We start from the raw sequence: 27,999 nt of genomic DNA on the forward strand, positions 1-27,999 counted from the left end.
TCAAGATTTTTTTTTTTTAAATTTATTTATTTGACAGAGAGAGAGAGGAACACAAGCAAGGGGAGTGGGAGAGGGAGAATCAGGCTTCCTGCTGAGCAGGGAGCTCGATGCGGGGCTCAATCCCAGGATGCTGGGATCATGACCTGAGCCAAAGGCAGACGCTTAACGACTGAGCCACCCAGGCGCCCCTTAAAAACTTTTTTAATATAGATTTTATTTTATTTTATTTTTTTTAAAGATTTTATTTATTTGAGACAGAGAGCATGAGAGGGAGGAGGGTCAGAGGGAGAAGCAGACTCCCTGCCGAGCAGGGAGCCCGATGCGGGACTCGATCCCGGGACTCCAGGATCATGACCTGAGCTGAAGGCAGTCGCTTAACCAACTGAGCCACCCAGGCGCCCTAGATTTTATTTTTAAGTAATCTCTGTACCCAATGTGGGGCTTGAACCTACAGCCCTGAGATCAAAAATCACATGCCCCACTGACTGAGCCAGCCAGGTGCCCCAAACCCAATGATCTTTAAATGAAGAGTGACTTAGTACAGAATGCACTTACTCTTAAAAATTTTGCTTTAATTATACATGTAATTTAATTAGAAGACAGATAAAAAAGATCCCTACAATTCTTTTTTTTTTTTTTAAATATTTTATTTATTTATTTGAGAGAGAGAGAGTGAGAGACAGAGGGCATGAGAGGGAGGAGGGTCAGAGGGAGAAGCAGACTCCCCGCTGAGCAGGGAGCCCGATGCGGGACTCGATCCCGGGACTCCAGGATCATGACCTGAGCCAAAGGCAGTCGCTTAACCAACTGAGCCACTCAGGCGCCCAAGATCCCTACAATTCTATGAGTATTATGTCTATGTTGTATATTTTAGATTTTTTTTGCAGGTGTATTTTTAACTTTTTCCTTTTTTTTTTAAGATTTATTTATTTATTTTAGAGAGAGAGAGCACGGTGGGAAGGGGCAGAGGGAGAGGGAGAGAGAGTCTCAAGTAGACTCTGCTGCGCACAGAGCCTGACGTGGAGCTCCATCCCAAGGTGCCGAGATCATGACTGGAGCCAAAACCAAGAGTGGGATGCTTAACTGACTGGACCACCCAGGTGCCCCTATTTTTCTAAACCAAGTTTGTTCAGTGTAATATGAAAATCTCTCCCTGTAGTCCATTATGTGTCCATAGCACAATTAACATAAATAATCTAGGATCCTGAAAGCTTTAAAAAGTTAGACTACGGTCAACTGATAAAACCAATCTTTTACAGGCAGGAGCTTGCTTATGTGTACTACTCTAATAATTGTTTCATAAATGCCTGCAGATTAGGAACTGATGAACTTGAAGCTTCTCAGTTTCTTCTGCTTTTGTGTTGCTATTTGCTGGCAATAACATGTGCAACCTGGTGCTTGTGCATATTATTGCCTATCTGTTCCAGACATGCATTGACATGTGTTCTATCTGGAAGAGGCTAGATGATAGTTCAGCCCTCCAGTAGAAATACAAAAAAAAACAGTTGTGATTGTGTATACATTTGGGGTGGTCCTCAACTTGTTAGGAACTTTCTTTCTTTTTTTTTTTTTTTTTTTAATATTTCTTAAGACAGGTTTTAGAGGGTGGTTGGGTTCCCAGATTGTTCTTCAAAGGAATGAATGTTCTTTCATCTGTTCCTTTTTGTCATTGAGCATTAGGCTGTATATTAAAAACTAGGGTGATAGGGCGTCTGGGTGGCTCAGTCGGTTAAGTGACTGCCTTCAGCTCAGGTCATGGTCCCAGGGTCCTGGGATCGAGTCCCATGTCAGTCTCCCTGCTCCACAGGGAGTCTGCTTCTCCCTCTGCCTCTGCCCCCATTTTGTTCTTTCAGTCTCTCTCATTAGCTCTCAAATAAATAAGTAAATAAATAAATAAAATCTTTAAAAAAAGAAAACTAGGGGATATAAATAAAAAGGAAGACAGGGCTCTTGCCAGCAAAACATTTGAAATCAAGTGGTGACACTATCAAGCAGACAGATGATTATAATATAATAAATGAAATGGTAAGCTAGAGCCATGAACAAAATAAAATGAGAGTAGATAAAGGTGTTTCTAAATCTGCATTAGAGAGAGGGGAATGTAAAGAAAGGGGTGTGTTCATTAAGTATTAGTTTCTTTGGTTGATAATATTGCTAACCTAGATCTGGAAGTATTAATATGCCCAGTTCTCTCTTAAAACAATGTTTCTATGGAAAATGTGTTTCTAAGCCTAGCTACTGAGTCTAGAATGTACCTCTACCAACTTCTCTCATCATAGACAAGACTGCCATATTTCTTCATTTTCTGTGGTTTGATGCTGTTGAGGCAAACTCGCTCACATGAGGATGTGTTTGCTTTTTTAGAGCACTGGTTCTTTTGAAAGGGAGCATTATTGTGCCAGTAAGAATCTATAGGTTTGTAAAAAAGAAGTATTTTGGGGGCGCCTGGGTGGCTCAGTTGTTAGGCATCTGCCTTTGGCTCAGGTCATGATCCCAGGGTCCTGGGATCGAGCCCCGCATCGGGCTCCCTGCTCGGCGGGAAGCCTACTTCTCCCTCTCCCATTCCCCCTGCTTGTGTTCCCTCTCTCGCCATGTCTCTGTCAAATAAATAAATAAAATATTTTAAAAAAAAAAAAAGGAAGTATTTTTAAGTTAGGCTGTAGTTCTTTTCTCCTTGCTGCCAAATAGTTGAGTGGTATAAAGCGTTAAGCTGATGATTATAATGAAAACTAGTATAACAGACAGAATATTATAGGTTTATGCAATGTGTAGCATACTCTAAAACTCAAAATTATTCCCTAAACTATTCCTTTTTCTGTTTATATAGTATCTTCCTTACAGTCCCAGTCTGTTTCCAAGGATGTCCAATTGGCAGAATGTAATTTGGCTGTCTGGGGGGCTTTAATGTTGATTTCAATGGACTTTTCCCAGCTAAATTGCATATTTTATTTATCATTCGTAAGATGGGCATAAAAGTTTCCATTTATTTTTATTACTGATTTAGAAGAAAACTGGCTTCTGAAATATGAATGTCTTGGGTTTTAAAAAATTCACTAGTTTTGGGGCACCTGGGTAGCTCAGTTGGTTAAGCTTCTGACTCTTGATGGCTCAGGTCATGACAGGGTCATGAGGTCAAGTGCCATGTTGGGCTCAGCACTGAGCATGGAGCCTGCTTAAGATTCTCTCTCTCTGTCTCCCTCTTTCCCTCCCCACTCTAAAAAATTCACTAGTTTTATTTTAAATATTCTAATGCTCCTAAAAATGAGATAGGTAGCTAAAGTTAATTAAAGAGCAACCTCACTGTTAACTAGGCTTTAAGAGGCAAATTTATAACTGAGGAGGGCTGTGAATGAAATTTTTTAGCATCAGTTTGCTCCCTTAATCAGACGCTAATGAATTTTTGACACTATAGTAATTGGTCAGCAAATTTCCTACCATGTGACTAAAAAATTTTCTGTTTATGACCAGATCCTAGAACCCTATCGATATTGTCTCTGCTGTGTAAATAGCTCTGAGTAGTGCAATATTGCTTATAGGGTTTTGGTGTTTGGGAAGAACAATGGGCAGGTTGCAGAAACTATATAGCTGAAACCGAAGCAACAGTCATCTTTGTTTAGGAAGAAAACAAATAGTAGAAGCTAATTCTTAATATAAACATTAAAATCTGAAACTCAAATGTCAAGTTTTAATATCTTAGAAGAAGGAAATTAATCTTTTCTAAATTTTTACATTTTGATAAATTAAACTTGGGTTTATTTATAGTATTATGAAATAATAGAATATTAGTGTTAAAAAGGACCTTAGATTTCCGACTCTCATTTAGTAGAAGAGACCCAGAGAGATGGAAGACTTACCTAAGGCCACATAGCTTGTTAGTGATACCAGGGCTAGAACTTCTACCATGTAGCCCAATCCTTTTATTTTCTTTTTTCTGGACCATAATACCAGGTTGTGTTCAGAGGGAATTTTTTAGTAGCCTAACCAGTGATACTAGATTTGAAACATAAAAACAAAAAAAGCTTTAAATTTAACTTTAGCTAGTCTTTACATTCCCTGCCTCCATCTATGTGACTTTTATTGATTTTAATGTCCTGTATATCATGTATAGACTTTCATCTAACTGCATAAGAAACATAGTAATGAAAATAGAAGTAGAGGCAAATCACTTAGACTATTTCGTCATTTATAAAATGAAGGGTTCAAATCAGAAAATCTTGATTGTTTTTCTATTTTTCAACATTGCATTGGTATCCTTTTATCTTATTTGTTCCCTGCTTATTCCCAAGCCCACTGACTTCACTAATAAGTAAATACTTCCCCTGTGTATTATCATGAAATACTCTGTTTAGTTCTTCACAGAGGATTACATTCTTCTCTCAAGCTGTTTTTCCCGTCTTTTTTTTTAATTTTTAATTGTGATAAAATATATATAACAAAATTTGCCATTTTAAGTTTACAGTTTAGTGGTATTAAGTACATTCACATTCTTGTACAACCACAACCACCACCCATTTCCAGAACTTCTTCATCTTTCCAAACTCAAACTCTGGACCCATTAAATGGTAACTCCCCATTCTGTCCTTCCCCTGTTTTTGAAAGTCTGTTTAAAATTCAGTTTATCTTCTGAAATATTTTTCCAATAGAAATATGGGCACATTATTTCAGGGGGTTGGGAATTTTAAAATATCTTTTGAAAGCAGAAGTGAGTATATATATAAATGCAGCTAGGGGGAGGAGGAGGTAGGAAATCCTGAATTTGAGCATTTGCCAATTTCCCTGGTGTAAATAGTCCTACCCTGGCCAATTTCAAGCTACCAGCATGATGTCATTGAAAGTGGAGTTGGGAAGACATGCACAGTAGCACATGATATAGTATTTTCACTATATACATAGATAGATCTCAAGAGCGTATATAATAGTAAAATATAGTAAAATCACTAGGAAGTTATAATTTTTGAGTATATATTTGTTTTTAATAATTTATTTACTGGTAAATTTATGTAACTTAATTTTTAGTTATGCCTGTGTTTAACAATGGGTTTACAAACATACTTGAAAATTTAGCTGACTCCATCATATCATTGATTGGAAGCACACTCTTTGGTATCTTATTAAAATATAATTTACTTAAAAGCAGGAACCACTTATTATTGATACTGTTTGATGATTTTAATACATTGTGGACCTCCAGGTATTACAGGAAGCCATAGCTAAAACAGCTCTCTTGAAAAGAAGACATTGTTAAATGGTCTTTGGGATTATGGTAGTTAAACTTTAATCAGAACTAAAATATCAAGTTAAAAAACACACATAGGGGGTGCCTGGGTGGCTCAGTGGGTTGGGTGTCTGCCTTCTGTTCAGGTCCTGGGATTGAGCCCCTCCTCTGGCTCCCTGCTCAGCGGGGAATCTGCTTCTCCCGCTTTGTCCACCCCCCACCACTTGATTGCTCTTTCTCTCTCTCTCTCAAATACATAAAGTCTTTAAAAACACACACACACAGGTTTGAGAATTTCTTTTTTTTTTTTTTTTTAAAGATTTTATTTATTTATCTGACAGAGAAAGACACAGCGAGAGAGGGAACACAAATGGGGAGTGGGAGAGGGAGAAGCAGACTCCCCGCCGAGCAGGGAGCCCGATGCGGGACTCGATCCCGGGACTCCAGGATCATGACCTGAGCCGAAGGCAGTCGCTTAACCAACTGAGCCACCCAGGCGCCCCGGTTTAAGAATTTCTGTTTTATAAACAAGTTAAGGGCTCCTAGAATACAGATTCTGTTTGTTTGTTTGCTTTAATTCAGGCTAAATACTTGTTTGTTTAAATACAGGCTAGGGACGCCTGGGTGGCTCAGTTGTTAGGTGTCTGCCTTTGGCTCAGGTCATGATCCCAGGGTCCTGGGATCGAGCCCCGCAATGGGCTCCCTGCTCCGTGGGAAGCCTGCTTCTCCCTCTCACACTCCCCTTGCTTGTGTTCCCTCTCTCGCTGTCTCTCTCTGTCAAATAAATAAATAAAATCTTAAAATAAATAAATAAATATAGGCTAAATACTTCGAGGTGTAAAATATAGTGATTCAGCAGTTCTGTGTATTACTCAGTGTTCATCAGGATAAAAGTGTACTCTTAATACCCTTCATCTATTTCACTTATTTTCACCCATTCCCCCCACCTCCCTTCTTGTAACCATCTATTTGCTCTCTGTGATTATGTTTTTTGGTTTCTCTCTCTCTTTTTTCCATTTGTTCATTTGTTTCTTAAATTCCACATATGAGTGAAATCATATGGCATTTGTCTTTGACTGGCTTATTTCACTTAGCATTATACTCTTTAGCTCTGTCCATGTTGTTGGAAATGGCAAATTTTCATTCTTTTTTTATGGCCAAATAATATTCCATTATATATATGTATATGTATATATAAATCACATATATATGTAAATCACATATTCTTTCTTTTAAGATTTTATTTATTTATTTGAAAGAGAGAGAAAGCACAATCAGGGGGGAGGGGCAGAGGGAGAGAGAGAGAAGCAGACTCCCTGCTGAGCAGGGAGCCTGATGCGGGGCTTGATCCCAGGACCCTGAGATCATGACCTGAGCTGAATGCAGATGCTTAACTGACTGAGCCACCCAGGCGCCCCATATATCACATAGTCTTTTTTTTTTTTTTAAGATTTTATTTATTTATTTGAGAGAGAGAGTGAGAGAGAGAAAGCGCACGAGAGGGGGGAGAGGGAGAAGCAGACTCCCTGCTGAGCAGGGAGCCCGATGCGGGACTCGATCCCGGGACTCCAGGATCATGACCTGAGCCGAAGGCAGTCGCTTAACCAACTGAGCCACCCAGGCGCCCTATCACATAGTCTTTATCAATTCATTTATCCAGGGACACTTGGGCTGCTTTCATAGTTTGACTATTGTAAATAATGCTGCAATAAACATAGGGATGAATCTATCCCCTTGAATTAGTGTTTTTGTATTCTTTGGATAAATACTCAGTGGTGCAATTACTGGATCATAAGGTAGTTCTATTTTTAACTTTTTGAAGAACCTCCATACCGTCTTACAGTGGCTGTACCAGTTTGCATTCCTACCAACAGTGCACGAGGGTGCCTTTTTCTCTATATCTTCACCAACACTTACTGTTTCTTGAATTTTTTATTTTAGCCATTCTGACAGGTATGGAGTGATGTCTCATTATGGTTTTAATTCTCATTTTCCTGATGATGAGTGATGTTGAGCATCTTTTCATGTGTCTAAATTTGCCATCTATATGTCTTCCTTGGAGAAATGTCTGTTCATGTCTTCTGCCCATTTTTTTTTTTTTAAAGATTTTATTTATTTATGAGAGAATGAGTGGGAGTTGTGGGGGGAGCGGAGGGGGAAGGAGAAGCAGACTCCTTGCTGAGCAGGGAACCTCACATGGGGCTTGATCCCAGGACCCTGGGATCATGACGTGAGCCAAAGGCAGACCCTTAACTGACTGAGTCACCCAGACACCCCTCTTCTGCCCGTTTTTGTAAATTTTTTTTTTAAAGATTTATTTATTTTAGGGTGGGAGGGGCAGAGGGAGAGGGAGAGAGAATCTCAGCAGACTCTCTCCTGAGTGTGGAGCCCAAGGTAGGGGGTAGGGGGACCTCATGACCCAGAGATCATGACCTGAGCTGAAATCAAGAGTCAGATGCTCAACCGACTGAGCCACCCAGGTGCCCTGAACACACGAGTCTTGATCTCAGTGTTGAGTTTGAGCCCCACATAGGCTGCAGAGATTACTTAAAAATAATATCTTTTTAAAAAAATTATGCTTTAGGGCGCATGGGTGGCTCAGATGGTTAAGCATCTGCCTTCGGCTCAGGTCATGATCCCAGGATCCTGGGATCAAGTCCCACATCGGGCTCCCTGCTCAGCGGGGAACCTGCTTCTCCCTTTCCCTCTACTATTCCCCCTGCTTGTGCTCTCTTGCTCTATCAAATAAATAAATAAAATCTTTAAAAAAAAATTATGCTTTAGACTGTTAAATAACGTTTTAAATTATATATAAAGCTATGGAATTGCAGTCTTTTTCAATAATTAAAACAAACAAATCAGGTCTTGAATGCATAGTCTTTGTTTAATAATTTGATTTGCCCTTTTCCTTGTCCCTTTCCCCATACTCCATCCAAATGTTAATATAGGTTTGTATGCCTTTTTTATGTAAAGAAAATGTTAATCCCTGAGCGTATTCCAATATGGGAAATTATGCCAACAGGAATTTTCTTTCTTTTAGTATTTTAATTAAAAAAAATTTTTTTAAGTAAGCTCCACGCCCAATGTGGGGCTTGAACTCAGGACCCTTGAGATCAAGAGTCTCATGCTCTACTGACTGAGCTCGCCAGGTGCCCCAGGAATTTTCTTTATATACATACACAAACATATGTAGTAATTTTTTTTTAATTTTTAACTTTTTAAAAAGATTTTATTTATTTGAGAGAGAGTGTGAGAGAGAGATCACGAGCAGGGGGAAGGATAGAGGGAGAAGCAGACTCCCCACTGAGTAGGGAGGCCAATGCGGGGACTCCATCCCAGGATCCTGGGATCATGACCTGAGCAGAAGGCAGATGCTTAACCGACTGAGCCACCCAGGCACCCCTTAATTTTTTTTTAAAGATTTTATTTATTTATTTGAGAGAGAGAGTAAGTGAGTGAGAGAGAGATCACACGAGTTAGGGGAGAGGGAGAAGCAGACTCCCCTGCCAAGCAGGGAGCCCGACGTGGGGCTTGATCCCAAGACCCTGGATCATGACCTGAGTGGAAGTCAGACACTTAAACTGACTGAGCCACTCAGGCATCCCCATATGCAGTAATTATTAGTCTGCTTAATGAAGTCTAATTATTGGATGATTTAATCATAGCATCTACTCCAACAATTATATAAGCAAATGAAAAGCCTTCATTTTTGAGAAACATTTTTAAAAAATTATTTTATTTATTTATTTTAGTTTTAGAGGGGGGTGTAGAGGGAGAGAATCCATGCCGAGTTCGGAGCCCCACTCAGGGCTGGATTCCATGACCCTGAGATCATGACCTGAGCCAAAACCAAGAGTTGAACACTCAACCAACTCAGCCTCCCAGGTGCCCTTTTCTGAAAAACATTTTAAGTACCATTTTTTTGTTTTGTTTTGTTTTGTTTGTAAGTACTGTTTTTAATTCAGAACTTCTATATTTGTTTTTCTGGTTCACAGCAACTCTCTGCTGTTAGAGATGCAAATCAGATACAGATTCTTAGAAAAAATTTAAAAATAAAAACTCTTGGGGCACCTGGGTGGCTCAGTTGGTTAAGCAGCTTCCTTCAGCTCAGGGCATGATCCCAGGGTCCTGGGATGGAGCCCCACATTGGGCTCCCTGCTCATCGGAGAGCCTGCTTCTCCCTCTCCCTCTGTCTGCTGCTCTGCCTACTTGTGCTCTCTATCTGTCAAATAAATAAAATCTTTAAAAAACAAAACAAAACTGACTTTCTTTTTTTCTTTCTATTTCTATTCCAAAAGTTTTTGGTTATAAAGATGGACTTTTGGTAATCACAAAGTATCCATTCTAATTTAGGCCAGTAATGAGAGAAATTATTGGAGATAGAAGCTTTAGTGTATCTCTAATATTATGTTCAATTTGACAGCTTCTGACCCTAAAAGCATTTTAACTTCTGAGAGTTATTTTTTTAAAAATCTACCCTCCAAAGTAGAACTCTTGGTTTACCTTTTGTATAACAAAAGTATCTGTATGTCATTTCTCATTAGACCTGGTAACTACTTTTAATAGTTTTTGCTGGCTTTTGTTCTTTCCACTAAGGTTTCAAAATTTCAAGAACCAATATTTAGTCCAGAGCCTAAGCCCATGGTAAGGTCTGAACCCTCTCTCCAAAGCAGTCTTCTTGGTTGTGGGCTAGGAATGGGAGACCATCCCTGAGGAAACCCTGTTTTGCTTTCCATAGTAAACTCAAAGGACCATGGTGGTTTCCCTGATAAATTCAAGGCAGCACATGTTTAAGATTATGTAAAAGATGCAGAATTTCCAAAAGTCAGGAATACTATATACCACTTTTAGAGATACACCACTTTCAGCACTCTGATCTATATCCTTCCCTACTTTTCTGTATGTATGCACACATGTATTTTACAGCCTGTGGCAGTTTTTCCCTTTTTTTCTCCCTTTGGGGTTTACTGCAGATCAAGGTCCCATGCTGGGACCCAGGTTCAGTAAACTGAGGTAATTTAGACTGCTACTCCTGTACTGTATGTAGCTTTCCTTGTATAATTTATGTCACTTTAGGGTCTCTAATTTTGGTCTTTGTGGCAAATACTAGTAGTTCATTGTTTAATGGGGTTGCAGATAATGGTAAAATTGCAGGTATCCCTGAAAACAAATTTGTTCTGTGGTTTAGCTTGAATATTTTCTACCAAAGGTAGAAAAACGCTGCCTCACTGATGAGAGTTTCAACCCTGGGAATTTTGGAAACCATTGTTAGTTCTTATATTAATATGTGACAGTGGTGCTGGTGTCTTAATTTTGGCTCTAAATCTAAGAGAGATGCATAGAGAAACAACTTTCAAAATGTTAACTAGTTTTTAAATTTTTATAGAGCATGGGTATTATAGATGATGGAAGTTTTATTTATTTTTTTTATTTCTGTATTTCCAAAATTAGTGTATTTCACATTATTGAAATACTAAAAAAATAAGAGGAAAAAAGAAAGAATAGTTAACAGTATCATGTTTATTAATATGTCTTTTGGTTCACAAAAAAATTATTTGTGCTGATCTTTAGTTCCAGAAAGCTGACTCTGATCTGGATTACATTCAATACAGGCTGGAATATGAAATCAAGACTAATCATCCTGATACAGCAGGCAAGGTAATCTGCAAAAGAAATCTTTTTTTTTTTTTTTAAGATTTTATTTATTTGACAGAGAGCGACACAGCGAGAGAGGGAACACAAGCAGGGGGAGTGGGAGAGGGAGAAGCAGGCTTCCTGCGGAGCCGGGAACCCGATGTGGGGCTCGATCCCAGGACCCTGGGACCATGACCTGAGCCGAAGGCAGCCGCTTAATGACTGAGCCACCCAGGCACCCCAAGAAATCTATTTTTGAGATTATTTTATTAAAAGATTTTTCTGATAGTAGTATAAGTTAAATTATTAAGTATTAAATTTATAGAATCTTAAAATATTTTGTGTTTGGAAGCTTGGTCATACTAGAGAGATTATACCCATAGTCCAGGAAATTTCTGGCTACTTTTTTTTTTTTTTTAATGCTTAATGAAGAATTATTGAATCCAAAGGTACAAACCACTGTGGGAGCCTCTGAAATTCTGAGAGAATATAGATATCTGTAGAGCAGTTGTTAAATAAGAAGGGAGAAACCATGGCAGTCATGATACTCTCTGAGGAAGATGATGATATACTATAAATTTACTCTATGAACTGTGATTTTTGCATAAAATTATATACTTAGTTATTCTGACTTTAGATTGATTAGAAATATAAAGTCCATTTATATTCCATAAAATTATAACTACATGTACACAAGCCCATGGAGATAAAAAACAATTGTTTTTAAAGATTTCTTTGTGAGAGAGAGAGAGAGAGAGAGAGGGAGAGGAGAGAGAACCTTAAGCAGACTCTCTGCTGAGCATGGAGCCCCACATGGGGCTTGATCACAGGACCCCAAGATCATGACTTGCGCCGAAATCAAGAGTTTGACTGACTGAGCCACCCAGGCACCCCAACAATTTTTTTAAAGCAACTTTTAAGCATTGTCTGTTAACATTAATTGACTACTTATATCATTAATGTTTATCTTTGACAGCATCTAAGAAATATCATATAGTTTTGAGAAAATTTGTATGTACTTAAGAATTATTTTGGGTTTGGTGGAAGTACAAATTAAAATAATGTGTTTTTTCCCCCTCATACCCCTGTAACGACAGGGGTCTTTAATTGAACATCTTTTAATTGAAGTATAGTTGATACATAATGTTACATTAGTTTCAGATGTACATTATGCTGTGCTAACCACAACTGTAGCTACTACCACCTCTCACCATACAGACACTGTAACAATACCATAACAATACTTTTGACTGTATTCCCTATGCTGTACATTTCATCCCATGATTTTTTCATTCCATAACTAGAAGCCTGTACCATGTACTCCCCTCATCCATTTTGCTCATCCCCTAATCCCCTTCCCCTGGGCAACTACCAGTTTGTTCTCATTTTGTTTCTGCTTTGTTCATTTGTTTTGCTTTTTAGATTCTACATATAAGCAAAATCATACAGTATTTATCTTTCTATGTCTGACTTATTGATTTTGAGAGGGGTTCTCTGTGCCTCCTGGATTTTGATGCCTGTTTCCTTCCCCAAATTAGGGAAGTTCTCTGCTATAATTTGCTCCATTATACCTTCTGCCCCTCTCTCTCTTTCTTCTTCTTCTGGGATCCCAATTATTCTAATGTTGTTTCGTCTTATGGTATCACTTATCTCTCGAATTCTGCCCTCATGATCCAGTAGTTGTTTATCTCTCTTTGTCTCAGCTTCTTTATTTTCCATCATTTGGTCTTCTATATTACTGATTCTCTCTTCTGCCTCACTTATCCTAGCAGTTAGAGCCTCCATTTTTTAAAAAATATTTTATTTATTTATTTGACAGAGAGAGACACAGTGAGAGAGGGAACACAAGTAGGGGGAGTGGTAGAGGGAGAAGCAGGATTTTTTCTGCCTTGTCATTTTGTCCAGAGGAGAATAGATGAATGAGAGAACAAAATGCTAACAGGGTAACAACGTCCCCAGAAAATATACACTAAACAAATCAGAAAAGACCTGAAACTGGGGGAAAAGAAAGGGAAAGAAAGAAAAAAAAGAAAAAGATAGAAACAAACAAAAACAAAAGAAAACAAAGAAAACAGAATATGATCAAATATGATTAGGCTGGTGCATAGATCAGTGCCACACAGTAGATTTTGGGTGTATTTGATCTGTTAGAAGAAAGTGCCTCCCAAAATTTTAAAGAAAGAAAAACTTATATATGTACAAAAATAAAGGTTAATATGATGAAGGGACAGAATATGACTGTAAAGATGAAAATTATAAAAGATTTTATAAAAGGAATTGATAAGAAGTTGGTTGAAAAAAGAAAGAAGAAGATTTAAAAAAAAAAAGGGAGAGAATGTGATCAGGCAGGAGACTAGAACAAAACCATATACTAGAGATTTAGGGTATATTTTGATCTGTTAGAAGAAATTGTATCCCAAAATTTTAAAGAGAAGAACCACTTATATATATATACCAAAAATAAGGGTAACTACTATGAAGGGATAGAATATGACTCTAAAAATGAAAATAAAAAAGATTTTTTAAAAAAGGGATTGATAAGATATTGGTTGAAAAAGGGAAAAATAAAAATTCAAAAAAAAAAGTAAAAAAAAAATTAACTTTGAAAGACTAAAGAATCATGGGAAAAAAGCCATGAATTCTATGAGCAGTATTCCCCTAGCACTGGAGTTCTGCTGTTTTCATTGATCGGTAAACTTGGTCTTGGCTGGCTGTTCTTCCTGATCTTCTGGGGGAGAGGCCTGTTGCCCTGATTCCCAAAGGTCTTTGCTGGAGGCGGAATTGCCCCACCCTTGCCAGGTCCGGGCTAAGTAATCTGTTTGGGTTTGCTCTCGGGAGCTTTTGTTCCCTGCAAGCTTTCCATACAGCTTTGGAGGACGAGAGTGAAAATGGCAGCCTCCCAATCTCTGCCCTGGAGGAGCCGAGAACTCGGGGGCCCCACTTCTCAGTGAGCCCCCAGAGAAAAGCAGTCAATCACTCCCGTCTCCCCGGTTTCCGGCCGCACTCCGTGCTCACCTGACCTGTGACCAAGTGTTTCTATCTCTGGCACCCACCTGGGTGTGTAGTCTCCAAACCCAGCAGATCCCTGTGGTGCGCTCCCACGCCGCTCCTCCCGGGGGGAGGAAGGGGAGTCTCCCTGGATCTGCTGCTTGTTGGGCCCCACTTCTCAGTGCGCCCCCAGAGAAAAGCAGTCAATCACTCCCATCTCCCTGGTCTCCGGCCGCACTCCATGCTCACCTGGCCTGTGACCAAGCGTTTCTACCTCTGGCACCCGACTCGGTGTGGAGTCTCCAAACCCAGCAAATCCCTGCGGTGCGCTCCTGCGCTGCTCCTCCCAGGGGAGGAAGGGGAGTCTCCCCGGGTCTGCCGCTTGTTGGGTCCCTGCTGGAGGAGCAGTGGCCTGACTGTGCCGCCGATCACAGTTTATGGCCACCCCGAGCTGAGAGCCCACTCCTCGGCTCCGTCTCTGCAGCCGGCTTCCCCTCTCCGATACCTGGGAGCTCTGCCACACTCAGGCACCCCCGGTCTTTCTGTAACCCCGAGGGTCCTGAGACCACACTGTCCCAGTGAGGGTTCCACCCCCCGCTTAGCCACTGGAGTGACGTCCCTCAGCGGAGCTGACTTCTAAAAGTTCCAATTTTGTGCTCTATCACTTGCCAGAAGCGGCTGACGGAGGCCCCCTCCCCCGCTATCTTCCTGAATATTGCCTCGGATATACTTACCCACACGTCCTACCTTCCAGAAAGTGGTCACTTTTCTGTTCAGAGAGTTGTTGCTATTCTTTTCTTTGATCTCCTGTTGAGTTCGTAGGTGTTCAGAATGGTTTGATCCCTATAGAGCTGAATTCCTGGGACCAGACGAAATCCAGGTCTCCTACTCCTCCGCCATCTTGCTCCTCCCCCTGGAACTAATCATTGTTTTTCTTTTTTCCCTTCAATTTGCTTAGTTTTTCTATGCATGTGTCATTATTTCAGTCTGGCTTTGTTTTTTTTTTTAAAGATTTATTTATTCAAGAAAGAGAGCGAGCAAGCCGAGGGAGTGGCAGAGGGAGAGGAGGAGAATCTCAAGCAGACTCCTGGCTGAGCACAGAGCCCAACGTAGGGCTTGATCTCAAGACCCAGATTATCATAACTTGAGCCAAAGTCAAGAGTTGGACACTCAAGTGACTGAGCCACCCAAGCACCCTAGCCTCAGACTTTTCTAACAGAAGTGTAAAACTCTTGTCGATGTTGTCCGACACATCACATGATCCCTGAGTTTCATTTTCTTCCACATCCCTCCCAGTGCTATCTATCCTCTTGCTCTATAGACCTCCTGTGTGGCTGTGTTTCTGGCATTTCTTTACCATCATTTCAGTAATTCTCTTTGCTTTAGTCCTGGTTTGGATCACATATCTCACTCTTTCTTGGTTCATTTCCTTGATCAGGTGATGCATATCCTTTAGAAGATTTCTGAGGAAGAGTACACAAAAGGCTAACTTTTTGAGATATTGACTGTTTGGAAATGTCTTTATTTAACCTTAATTTTTTTAGTTGATGGATGGTTGGTTGAGTATGGAATTCCAGATGAGATTATTTTCTCTTAATTTTAACATCATTGTTTTGTGTTTTTTTTTTAATTTTTTTTTTTAAGATTTTATTTATTTATTTGAGAGAGAGAGAATGAGAGAGAGCGAGTACATGAGAGGGGGGAGGGTCAGAGGGAGAAGCAGACTCCCTGCTGAGCAGGGAGCCTGATACGGGACTCGATCCAGGGACTCCAGGATCATGACCTGAGCCAAAGGCAGTCGCTTAACCAACTGAGCCACCCAGGCGCCCTGTTTTGTGTTTTTTTTAGCTTCCAGTGTTCCTGTTGAGAAATTGATGCCATTCTAATTGTGTCTCCCTCCTTATTTTACCCTCCCCCCTTCCTGGGCTCATCTCTCTTAGATCTTTCAGAATATTTTATCCATGCTGTAAAATTTTATGGTCATTTTATGGTTATGGTATAGGTCTTCTCATGTGTTTGAAATCTCATACCTTAGCTTTTGTATTCATAAGAAAAGAATATTGAGAGGAAAACCTCTTTTACGTTTTTTCCCATCAGTGAGATACTGAATCTCCTGGATATATTCTCCATTTTCTTTTTTCTTTTTTTTTTTTTTAAAGATTTTATTTATTTATTTGACAGAGAGAGAGACAGCGAGAGAGGGAACACAAGCAGGGGGAGTGGGAGAGGGAGAAGCAGGCTTCCCGCAGAGCAGTGAGCCCGATGCGGGGCTCGATCCAGGACCCTGGGATCATGACCTGAGCTGAAGGCAGAAGCTTAACGACTGAGCCACCCAGGCGCCCCATATTCTCCATTTTCTTATCTTTTCTTAACTATTTTCATTTTTGTGTTTGCCACTCCCTTTCTTCTAGGATTTTTTTTGGACTGTATTTTTCAGTTTTTCTACTGTATTTCTTTCTTTTTTTTTTTTTTAAAGATTTTATTTATTTATTTGAGAGAGAGAGAGAGAGCGCAAGAGGGGGTAGGGTTAGAGGGAGAAGCAGACTCCCTGCCGAGCAGGGAGCCCGATGTGGGACTCGATCCCGGGATTCCGGGATCATGACCTGAGCTGAAGGCAGTCGCTTCACCAGCTGAGCCACCCAGGCGCCCCTCTACTGTATTTCTTTCATCCAATACAATGTCTAGCATCTAGAAACATGATGGGAAATATAGCTCTGAGGGTCAGAGGACAGGTATCAATATCATTGGGGTTTACACTAAGTAGATACTCAAGAAGGCATCTAATATACACATTCCTTTATATACCAGATGATGCATTTGGTGTCATCTGTTATTCCTTTGCTCATATCAGATACACCACTAAGATCTTTTTTTTTTTTTAAAGATTTTATTTATTCATTTGAGACACAGAGATAGAGAGAGCATGAGTACTGGGAGAGGCAGAGGGAGAGGAAGAAGCAGACTCCCCGCTGAGTCAGGAGCCCAATGTGGGGCTCGATCCCAGGACCCTGGGATCATGACCTGAGCTGAAGGCAGACGCTTAACCATCTGAGCAACCCAGGTGCCTCACCACTACGATCTTTTAAGTGTTTTCAGGGCATCTCTCTTTTGTCCTTTTTCTACTTCTATTGTTCATGCTATAGGTCTTGATCACTCCTTGCAGAATTATTTCAACAGTCTTTAAGTTAGATTTTCTCTTTTTTTTCCCTTCCTGTGAGAATCATCTTTATTTACTATTTCCATCATCAAAAACTTAAAAATCTCCAAAGAAACAGGGAATAGAGGGCCATAAGCTAAGTCTCTGCCACAGCTGTGAGATAGGGCCCCTGAAGGAGATAATCTGAAGAGTAGGAAGCTAACCAAGATAGTATAGTTTTGTAGAAATCAAGAGTACATTTTGGGGCGCCTGGGTGGCTCAGTCGTTAAGCGCCTGCCTTCGGCTCAGGTCATGATCCCAGCGTTGTGGGATCGGGCCCTGCGTCGGGCTCCCTGCTCCCCGGGAAGCCTGCTTCTCCCTTTCCCACTCCCCCTGCTTGTGTTCCTGCTCTCTCTCTCTCTCTCTGTCAAATAAATAAATAAAATCTTTAAAAAAAAAAAAAGAGTACATTTTAAGATAGGAACAGGAAGGAAATAAGAGAGGCCTAAGGAGGGGTATCAAAATTATATGCTATTTGGCAACCCTACCTTTTGATAGTTTACAATAATTAGCAAAGGATACTAGTCTATGGAGTGTTAAATTGGGGAAATGTGTTATTATAGGACCTATTAGGTTGGTGGAAATGGAGAAGAATGAAACTGGTTTTGAAGCGACAACAGAGTCAGGAGAAGGAGTTAATTTCTCCCCAGAATAGGGAAGATCTATTCATATTTGAAGTCTGTACAAAGGGAGATGTTGAGGGGCGCCTGGCTGGCTCAGTCAGAGAAGCATGTGAGTCTTGATCTCAGGGTTGTGAGTTCGAGCCCCAGATTGGATGTAGAGATAACTAAAAAAATAAATAAATAAAAACTTCAAAACAAAAAGCAAAGGGAGATATTGAAAAGGTTATAGAAATAGAGGAAATTGAAGGTTCTGGAGGATTTGGGGATGAAACAACAATAATAGTGGTAGTGCTGTGGGCTGAGCAGGGATGAGAATGTCATAGATGTTTTCCTTTTTGGATGTAAAGGCAGAAAGATGGAGTTTCTACTAGGTGTTTTCTGTTTTCTTGGTATAGTAGTTGTTGAGGTCTTGTGTCAAGAAGGAGTGCATGGGAATCGGAGGGAGTGGAGAATGTTTGGAATAGTGAGTATTACAGGGTTTGCTAAGAAGCCATCCAGGAATGAAAATTACCAAGTGGTGGAAAGGACCCTTTACAAATGTCTTTTATGGAGTAGTGTTTATATTCTAAAATGAATTTGAAAATCCAATGTAACTTTAAAAGTTGCTTGAATTGGCATGAATTTGTATAGTGAGGTCAATTAATTGGTACTTCTACATACTTTAGCCCCATGACAGTATGTTTAAGAATTTTATAAGTAGTTTTAAATTGTCTTATCCTTTAAGAATAAATCAAAATAGTTCCTTTAATTACCTTCTGAATAGTATTTAGAATTGTATTGTTAAAATACCATGTAATTATTGTGAAATATGTATCAAACATTATGTATCTTATGTGATTTTTTTCCTAATGTGACCTTATTTGCTTATTTTAATATTGCTATTTTGTGTGCATATGTGGGTTATTTCTGTACCTAAGCTTTAATTTCCTTGAGAATAGGATCTAGGTCTTAATACTTCTTTTTTCCCTTCCTCCCATCCTCTGTTACAGAGTTGCATAATTAAATACAATGTTCAATTAAATGGATGGTAGAATTAAATGGATGGTGGTGTATATATTTTAATTCTTAAAAGAAGCTTAAATTTTCCTTTTCACAAATTAATATATATATTATTTTTTTTCCTGATATAGAAAAATCCAGTTACACTCTTAAAGGAATTGTCAGCAATAAAGTCTCGATATCAAACTTTGCATGCACGCTTTAAACCAATTGCTGCAGAGCAGAAAGAGACTAAGAACCGCATTTGTGCTACTGTCAATAAGACTATGACCATGATACAAGAACTACAAAAGCAAACAGACCTGGAGGTAATGCTTTTTTGTAGTTTTTGTTTGTTTGTTTTTAAAATATTTTATTTATTTGTCAGAAAGAGCACACAAGCAGGGGGAGCAGCAGAGGGAGAGGGAGAAAGATGACCTGAGGCAATGGGAGTCGCTTAACCAACTAAGCTACCCAGGAGTCCCTGGATTTGTAGATTGTAATTCTGAGGTTTTTTGTTTTTTTTTAAGATTTTATTTATTTATTTGACAGAGAGAGAGAGAGCCAGAGAGCACAAGCAGTGGGGAATGGTAGAGGGAGAAGGGGAAGTAGGCTCCCTACTGAGCAGGGAACCTGATGCAAGGCTCATCCCAGGACCCTGGGATGATGACCCCAGCCGAAGGCAGACACCCAACTGACTGAGCCACCCAGGCACCCCAATTCTGAGTGTCTTTTTGAAAGATAAATCCCCATTAACTTCCATTTTGAGATTCAGCAGTCAGTTTGAACTGTTGGTAGAAGTGAGATTTTCTTGATTCCTGAAGTATAATAGATCTTTTGTTTTAAGATAAGCATGTGGGGGCACCTGGGTGGCTCAGTTGGTTAAGCATCTGACTTATGCTCAGGTGATGATCTCAGGGCCCTGAGCCTGAGCCTGTATCGAGACCCATATCACATGGGGCTCCCCACTCAGTGGGGAGTCTCCTTGTCTCTCTGCCCCTCTCCCCCACTCGTGTTCTCTCTCGCCCTCTCTCTCAAATAAATTAATAAAATCTTTTTATTTTTATTTTATTTATTTATTTGACAGAAAGAGACACAGCCAGAGAGGGAACACAAGCAGGGGGAGTGGGAGAAGAAGCAGCAAGCTTTCCGCTGAGCAGGGAGCCTGATGCGGGGCTCGATCCCAGGACCCAGGGATCATGACCTGAGCCGAAGGCAGACGCTTAACGACTGAGCCACCCAGTTGCCCCAGTAAAATCTTTGTTAAAAAATTAAGAAAAAAAAAAAAAATTAAGAAAAAAAAAAAATTAAGAAAAATAAGCACATGGACTTGACATGGTCATAAAGAGGTGTGCTATCTTGGATTATATAGTCATGTTAGAAGAGAAAACTTGCTAATGCTTATGAAATCTGCCAGTTTTGTAGTTCCTGAAAGAACTAGTGAGACTGAGAAATGTGGAAAGCATCTATATCAGTAACTTTTTTAGTTCTCCTTTTATTAAATTGGGTTGGTGAGCTTGGGTAAGCCTGACCTTCATTCTCTCCCTCCAGTCCCCATCCCCTTCTGATTTCATGTAAAAATCCTTGTAATTGTGAGCCTCTATCACTGATTGTGTAAAACTCTTCAGAATTGGTAGAGTAAAAAAAAAACCAATGTGAGCTGCTGACCTAGGCAATACGATCTTAAGATAGCCTAGTGAAGGATTTGGTCAAATTTTAATTTACTATTAAGGCAAAGTTGAGGGCTTTCAAAAGAAAAGATAGCGTGTATGTAGTTGGAATCAGAGAGTAAAGCTTAATTAAATGAACAAAAGATGGCCAATAGGTTTTTATTTCTGGTGTAAACTCCAATTAACTGGTAATAGCCTCTTAGAGTGCTGTATTGAGGAACTATGTCTGGGCATTGCACAAAAGCTATTTGCTATGGGCATGCAGCTAGGGGCAGCATACATGCTATTTTTATTTATTTATTTTTTTGCCAACCCTGAACTACATTTGGTTTAAGATACTTGAATTATGGGCTTGTAGTGAGAGTAAACCTCAAAGGTTGATTGCTGAGGTGAATTTGGTCAATAATTCTTTATATTACCAATGGCAGAAAAGAGAACAGTACCCAATTAAAACTATAAAATGATACATTAGGGGCACCTGGGTGGCTCAGTCATTAAGCGTCTGCCTTCGGCTCAGGTCATGATCCCAGGGTTCTGGGATCGAGCCCCACATCGGGATCCCTGCTCGTCAGGAAGCCTGCTTCTCCTTCTCCCACTCCCCCTGCTTGTGTTCCTTTTCTCTCTCTGTCAAATACATAAATAAAATATTTTTAAAAAAATGATACCTTAGATGTATCTCAGATGTTATGTACCTCAGATGTTATGTCATGGGGAGATGAATAGTAGAGGAGGAAAGAGCTATTAAAAAGGGTAAAGAGGGAATAGGAAGTAGGAATTTAAAACATTAAGGGTGGTGACACTAATATGTAAAATGCAAAAAAAGTATGTATATGATACCCTTTATAAATACAACTCAAGTCACATACTGTTCATGGTAGGTGATCAGAACCTGAAAATAGAAGCACATAACAAATCTTGAGAAGAGATTAGGTGTAGTTCTGGATGTGCATATTAAAATATATAGAATTTCATAAATTTATTGAAGCACGGGATAAATTTAGGTGAGTGAAAAAAAGAGAAAAGGATATTTTGAATATTAACTGAAAATTGTCCCCACTGGATATAATAAATAGATGCTGTATTTCTGACTGAGATTTAAAAATGGTGCAGAAAATAGTTATAATAATGATAGAGGATTTCAATCATCTAAATATCTGTAAAGATCTTCATTCAGTTAAAAGAAGTATCTGTAATGAGCAATAATTATATTGAAGGTAGAAAGCTAAGGGAGCTTTTACTTTGATTACATAATTAAAAACAAGGAGAAATGACTGAAAGGTTGGTTATAGACCTTGAAAAAGGAGATCGTGTTTTAGATTCAATGATGGCCATGTTGGGGAATGTTGGATATAATGGATCTTGTACCTACTACTTCAAAAATGAGAGAGTAGAAAGTTCAGAGAAAATTTTCATGATCAAAATGTGGAAGAAAAGGGAATGGCATCTGTAGAAAGTTGCATAACCAGAAATAGTTCTATGAGCCCAGAGTTTTTTGTTTTTTTTTTAAGATTTATTTATTTGAGAGAGAGAGAGCGCAAGAGAGCAAGCACGCAGAGGGAGAGGGAGAAGCAGACTCCCCACTGAGTAGGGAGCCCGAAGTGGCGTTTAATACCAGGACCCTAGGATCATGACCTGAGCCAAAGGCAGACGGCTTAACTGACTGACCACCTAGGTGCCTGAGCTCAGAGTTTAAAGGACATGTAAAGTAGACCTCATAAGGGAAGTATAAAACGAGGTATATCAGTCACAAGGACAGAATTGTGAGAATACGTAAGAAAGCCAAAGGCTAGATTGAGTCCAGGCTTCTGAAATTTTCTAAAATAACCAAAAGGGCCTTTTAAATTATTTTGGGAACATGAAGAACAAGAAAAGAATAAGCCTTTTTAGGGCAAACGGTGCTTTGTTTATGTATAGACAACAGAAAGTAAATAGAAAGTAAAGCTGTTCAGGTATTATCTTGCTATAATCTTTATCAAGGTGCATAGTTTTTCACTTGCAAGGATAGCAAATACATTTGAATTGATAATATTAAAAAATAGCACATGGATTGATAATACTAAAAAACAAATAGGGAGATGAGAACAGAAAAGGAGGTGAAATGAAGGGAATACATATTAATTTCCTTATCTTTTTAGTTAATATGAAGACATAAAGGTTTTTTTTTTTTTTTTAAAGATTTTATTTATTTATTCATGAGAGAGAGAGAGGCAGAGGGAGAAGCAGACTTCCCACAGAGTGGGGAGCCCGATGCGGGACTCGATCCCAGGACTCCGGGACCATGACCTGAGCCGAAGGCAGACGCTTAACCATCTGAGCCACCCAGGCGCCCTTAAGATTTATTTTAGAGAGCAAGAGAGGGTGTGAGCAGTGGGAGGGGCAGAGGGAAAGCAGACTCCCTGCTGAATCGGGAGACCCATGCTGGGCTCCGTGCCCCCCCTCACTCCGTGATCATGACCTGAGCCAAAACTGAGTGGGATGCTTAACTGACTGAGCCACCCACGTGCCCTAAGACATTAAGGTTTAAATACACTTAATTATAAAGGTGACCATCAAAAGACAAAAAAAGAGGACTAGATTTGTTCCAAAATAAAAATTAGCAAAACAAACCCCTAAAACAAATATAATTCAAAAGGCATTAAAAATAGAATGGGGCACCTGGGTGGCGCAGTCAGTTAAGCATCCAATTCTTGGCTTTGGCTGAGTTTGTGATCTCAGGGTCATGAGACTGAGTTCCCCGTTGGGCTCTGTATTGGGCGTGGAGCCTGCTTAAGATTCTCCATCCCCTCTCTTGTGCGCACTTTCTCTCTCTCAAAAAAAAAAAAAAAGAAACAACAAAGAATGTGTGATATTTCACTGATGATCTGAAACGTTTGTGTTAAGGAAGGAAATTTTCTACAAGCTTTGGATTGGTTAATTCCTGGGAAAATTCTTCGAAAGATTAAGAAATAGATGGTCTGAAATCTCTTGAACAGTTATCATAAAGAGAAACATGGACTCACAGAGAACAAGGTCTCTCCAGAACCATTTCCTGTTTTTGAGATAGAAGAGGGACATTCTGTAACAATTTGTGTTGCAGTAAGGCATATGATTGTTTTTCATTTTATTTAAAGTAATTAAATAAAATTAAAAATTCATTGAGATAGAAGAGGGACATTCTGTAACAATTTGTGTTGCAGTAAGGCATATGATTGTTTTTCATTTTATTTAAAGTAATTAAATAAAATTAAAAATTCAGTTCTTCATCTGCTGATTAGACAGCACAGATAAAGAATATTTTCAGTATCATAGAAAGTTCTACTGAACAGCGCTGCCCTAGAGATTCCTATTCTGTAGGTATGGCGTGTTCCAGATTTTGCAGTCTCTCTAGAGATGACCTATATAGTTAGGCAGAGTTGTAACTATTTGATTCTTCATGTTGTACCTCCTGTAATTTCCCCATTAACCCTTTGTTTTAGCTAGCTTGTTGGTTAGTGCTATGTGGAAGTCCTTTATAAACTTCCTTTTGGCTTTTCTTTGTCCCTGTGCTTTTTTTTTTTTTTTTTTAAAGATTTTATTTATTTATTTGATAGAGAGAGAGAGACAGCGAGAGAGGGAACACAAGCAGGGGGAGTGGGAGAGGGAGAAGCAGGCCTCCCACTGAGCAGGGAGCCTGATGCGGGGCTCGATCCCAGGACTCTGGGATCATGACCCGAGCCGAAGGCAGACGCTTAACGACTGAGTCACCCAGGCGCCCCTCTTTGTCCCTGTGCTTTTGCTCCTACCTGCTTGTGGTGGATGCTGTCTACTGGGTTGTTTTCTCAGCATCTGTTCTCCCTTGCTGCTGAATAGGATACCGACTTTCTTTTTTTTTTTTTTAAAGATTTTATTTATTTGACAGAGAGAGACAGTGAGAGAGGGAATACAAGCAGGGGGAGTGGGAGAGGGAGAAGCAGGCTTCCCGCTGAGCAGGGAGCCTGATGCGGGGCTCGATCCCAGGACTCTGGGATCATGACCTGAGCCGAAGGCAGACGCTTAACGACTGAGCCACCCAGGCGCCCAGGATACCGACTTTCTTGAGATGTGTGCCATCCCTGAGGCCAAGTTGGTGCTTTCCTCAGCTTCCCCAGGTTTTATCTGATTGGCAAGAGGAATGGATTTGTAACCCATGTGACATGTGAGGAGGGAAAGTTTGGAAGTAGGAAGTTAGAGTTTCCTCACTCTTGAGAGACCTGTGGGAATAGAAAACTTCTGGGCGCCTGGGTGGCTCAGTTGGTTAAGCGCCTGCCTTCGGCTCGGGTCATGATCCTGGAGTCCCGGGATCAAGTCCCGCATCGGGCTCCCTGCTCCGCAGGGAGTCTGCTTCTCCCTCTGACCCTCCTCCCTCTCATGCTCTCTGTCTCTCATTCTCTCTCAAATAAATAAATAAAATCTTTAAAAAAAAATTAAAAAAATAGAAAACTTCTCTTCTTCTAAACATTGTGTATGGATGTAATGCCTAGCACTGCTCGGGCCATTTTTCCAATCACCTTGAGAAAAAGCCACCAGCAAGGATATTATATAAGGTGGAAAAAACCGAGTCTTTACATTGAGCTGCTGAATAAACCAGTCCTGAAATCTGCCCTTTTTCTGCATTTATTGTGCAATGATAATAAATTTTCTTATTACTTATCCATTCCAAAATGTGTTCCTGTTACTTGCAGCTAAAAACATCTCAATTATCCTTCAAAATTTAGCTCAAATCTTCACTTCTGAGGAAACTTCCAGACTATTTTGTTCACATTTCTTTTTCAGAATGCTTTTAGAATATGGCATTCAACCATGACTTCTTTGATGTTGTTAAATTACAGTCCTTAAACTGTTTGATTTATTGGTCTTGTTTCTTCAACTCTTTTTTAAAAATTTTTTTTTAAAGATTTTATTTATTTATTTGACAGAGAGAGACACAGCGAGGGAGGGAACACAAGCAGGGGGAGTGGGAGAGGGAGAAGCAGGCTTCCTGCCGAGCAGGGAGCCTGATGCGGGGCTTGATCCCAGGACCCTGGGATCATGACCTGAGCCGAAGGCAGACACTTAACGACTGAGCCACCCAGGCGCCCCTTGTTTCTTCAACTTAATTGCAGGTTCTTTGAAGCTCAAACATTAAAAATACCTTGTATATAGATAGTCAAATATTTTTTCCCTGCCTTCCTAAATTTGTGATCATAGACATGAGTTTATGGAAACATAAAAAAGCAGAAGTTAACGAAATTAAACATGTTTTAAAGGTTTTGAAATAAAGATTTTGTCATTTGCTTTCTAGCTGTCACCACCGAGTAAAGAAGAGAAAACTGCGGCAGAGCAATTAAAATCTTTCATGTCAGACTTATGAAGAAATGGACTTGCAAAAGGGAATTCTAATGGAGAAGAGAGCTATCCCAGAAAGATTTAGGAAGATGTCTCGTTAGCACTTGATGACTAGAGGTGGGGGAATGGAGAAGAAGATTTGGCTGGAGTGACTGGATAATGATGCCTTTCACAAGAGAGGGGACTATAAAAAGGGCAGATACTATAGGAATAAAGTTTAGCCAAAAGGATGGAATGGGAATAAAGAGATTTAAAAATATATATGCACACACACTTAGTCTTGTAATTTCGAGCAAGGAAGTCACATAACTCTATTTTGCATCTGTTTTTGTGTAATTGGGATAATATGGATGTCCTGGCCTATCATGAAAGGATATATGTACTATCAGTCAGATGTGAATGAGCATGCTTTGGAAATTAAAGGATAGAAAAAATATTTGTATTACATTATATATATGTATATAATTTTACTTTTGAAAATTTTGTTTATAGGTAATGGTCACATTATTAATGAGACTGCTAATATGTGACCTATAGTCCTCCACAAAAGCTAACTTTAGTAATAATAAATTGGCTTTTCTGTGATAGTCTCACTTTTTTTTTCCTATTCCTTTTGCCGCTAATGTTGAGCAACTGAACTATGCTTTCAAATGCTGTTTTAGACTGTCCCTGTTGTATATCAACACTACCTTTGTTCTCCTTCAGCCTGTATTACTGTAATCGTTCATTCTGTATGAAAGCTAAGAAACTGAAATCAGAGGATCACTTGCCAGTGTGTGTGTAAATTTCCCTATTCATTTTTTTTTTTTCTTTTTAAGATTTTATTTGACAGAGAGAGACACAGCGAGAGAGGGAACACAAGCAGGGGGAGTGGGAGAGGGAGAAGCAGGCTTCCCGCAGAGCAGTGAGCCCGATGCGGGGCTCGATCCAGGACCCTGAGATCATGACCTGAGCCGAAGGCAGATGCTTAATGACTGAGCCACCCAGGCGCCCTTCCCTATTCTTTTTTTTTTTTTCTTCTTTAAGATTTTATTTACTTATTTGACAGAGAGAGACACAGGGAGAGAGGGAACACAAGCAGGGGGAGTAGGAGAGGGAGAAGCAGGATTCCCGCGGAGCAAGGAGCCCGACGCGGGGCTCGATCCCAGGACCCTGGGATCGTGACCTGAGCTGAAGGCAGACACCTAAGGACTGAGCCACCCAGGCGCCCCCTCCCCTATTCATTTTTAAATAACTATTTTAAAATAACTACTGGCAATAATGTAATCATAGGGACAGATCTTGATACAAAGAGGTTAATCACAGGGTTATTTATACTAACAGTACATATACATATCTGGCTAATAGTAGGTAAATAGGAAAATAAATCATAGTGTATCCATACAATAAGAGGTGAAGCTGCCAATAATTTATTACTGTTAATGTTCTGGGAAATGCTGAAGTTATGTTAAATGGGGGAGAGGTCAGAAGCAGAGATTGCAGTTTTGTACTTAAGATTGGGCTTTGGAGTCTGAGATGTAAATAGCAGGTTTTAAATTCTAGCTGTGTGATCCTGAGCAAATCACTTAACTTCTGCGTGTCAGGATGGCTGGAAGCACAATGAAATGGTAGTGTTTGAGTTTGATAATTAGTAATCCTTCAGTGAATATTTCTGTATATGTAATAAAAATGAGGCATTGAAAAGACTAGGAAAAATGTATCAAATGTTAGCTCTGCAGGTTATAGAATTATACTTTCATATAATTAAAAATTTGTTATGAGCATTTTATTTGTCCATTAACAAACCTGTAATAGGTGATAAACAGGGTTGGGAGAGTAGCTTCAGTTAAAATTATACTGTGTAGTTTGAATATTTAAAGAACAGAAAACCCCCAGTTTTTAAATTACAGAGAAATAAGTCATACCTCAGTAACATATTTTCTTCAGTACTTGGGCAGTTAATATTAAGGAAGTTTTGTCCTGGAATGGCTCTGGGATGTGATGTTGACTGGTGGAATTAAAAAATAGTATCACAAAGAGGACAAGTTCCTGAAGTTTTACCTCTGTGACTTCCTTCACAATTGTCTTCTAAGTGTTGGTTCTTTCCCTCAGCTCCCTTAAAACTGTTCTCTGTGTACTCCTCTATATATTCATTTGTTTCCCAAGCTTCATTTATTGACTCTGTGGATGATTCCCAAATATAACTTCTTCCATTAGATCTAGATTCATATTTCCAATAAGAATGTCTATCTGAATATTCAAATTGATCATGTCTAGAGTACTTACTGATTTTATTTTGTCAATGGCCACTGTTCTTTTACCTGGAATTAAAAAATTTGCATCCCTTTATCTTCTTAGTCAATAAAATCTTTCTGAAATGTTCATAGTATCCAA

At 39.5% G+C, this 27,999-nt stretch overlaps 1 protein-coding gene and 1 non-coding gene across 7 annotated transcripts in view; both read left to right on the plus strand.

The window, feature by feature from the left end:
• Nucleotides 1-27,999, plus strand: part of TRIM37 (tripartite motif containing 37) — a 197,491-nt gene that overhangs the window by 9,855 nt on the left and 159,637 nt on the right. The gene's annotated exons all lie outside the window — the stretch shown is intronic.
• Nucleotides 252-27,987, plus strand: LOC123854193 (uncharacterized). The gene is made up of 3 exons (XR_010408536.1): nucleotides 252-1,100; nucleotides 10,787-10,873; nucleotides 25,583-27,987. It is a non-coding gene; the product is annotated as an uncharacterized LOC123854193 (transcript).

The sequence above is a fragment of the Mirounga angustirostris genome, unplaced genomic scaffold, assembly GCF_029215605.1.
Source record: "Mirounga angustirostris isolate CCGP_5_RB_7025 unplaced genomic scaffold, mMirAng1.0.hap1 SCAF_17, whole genome shotgun sequence".
Lineage (NCBI taxonomy): Eukaryota > Metazoa > Chordata > Mammalia > Carnivora > Phocidae > Mirounga > Mirounga angustirostris.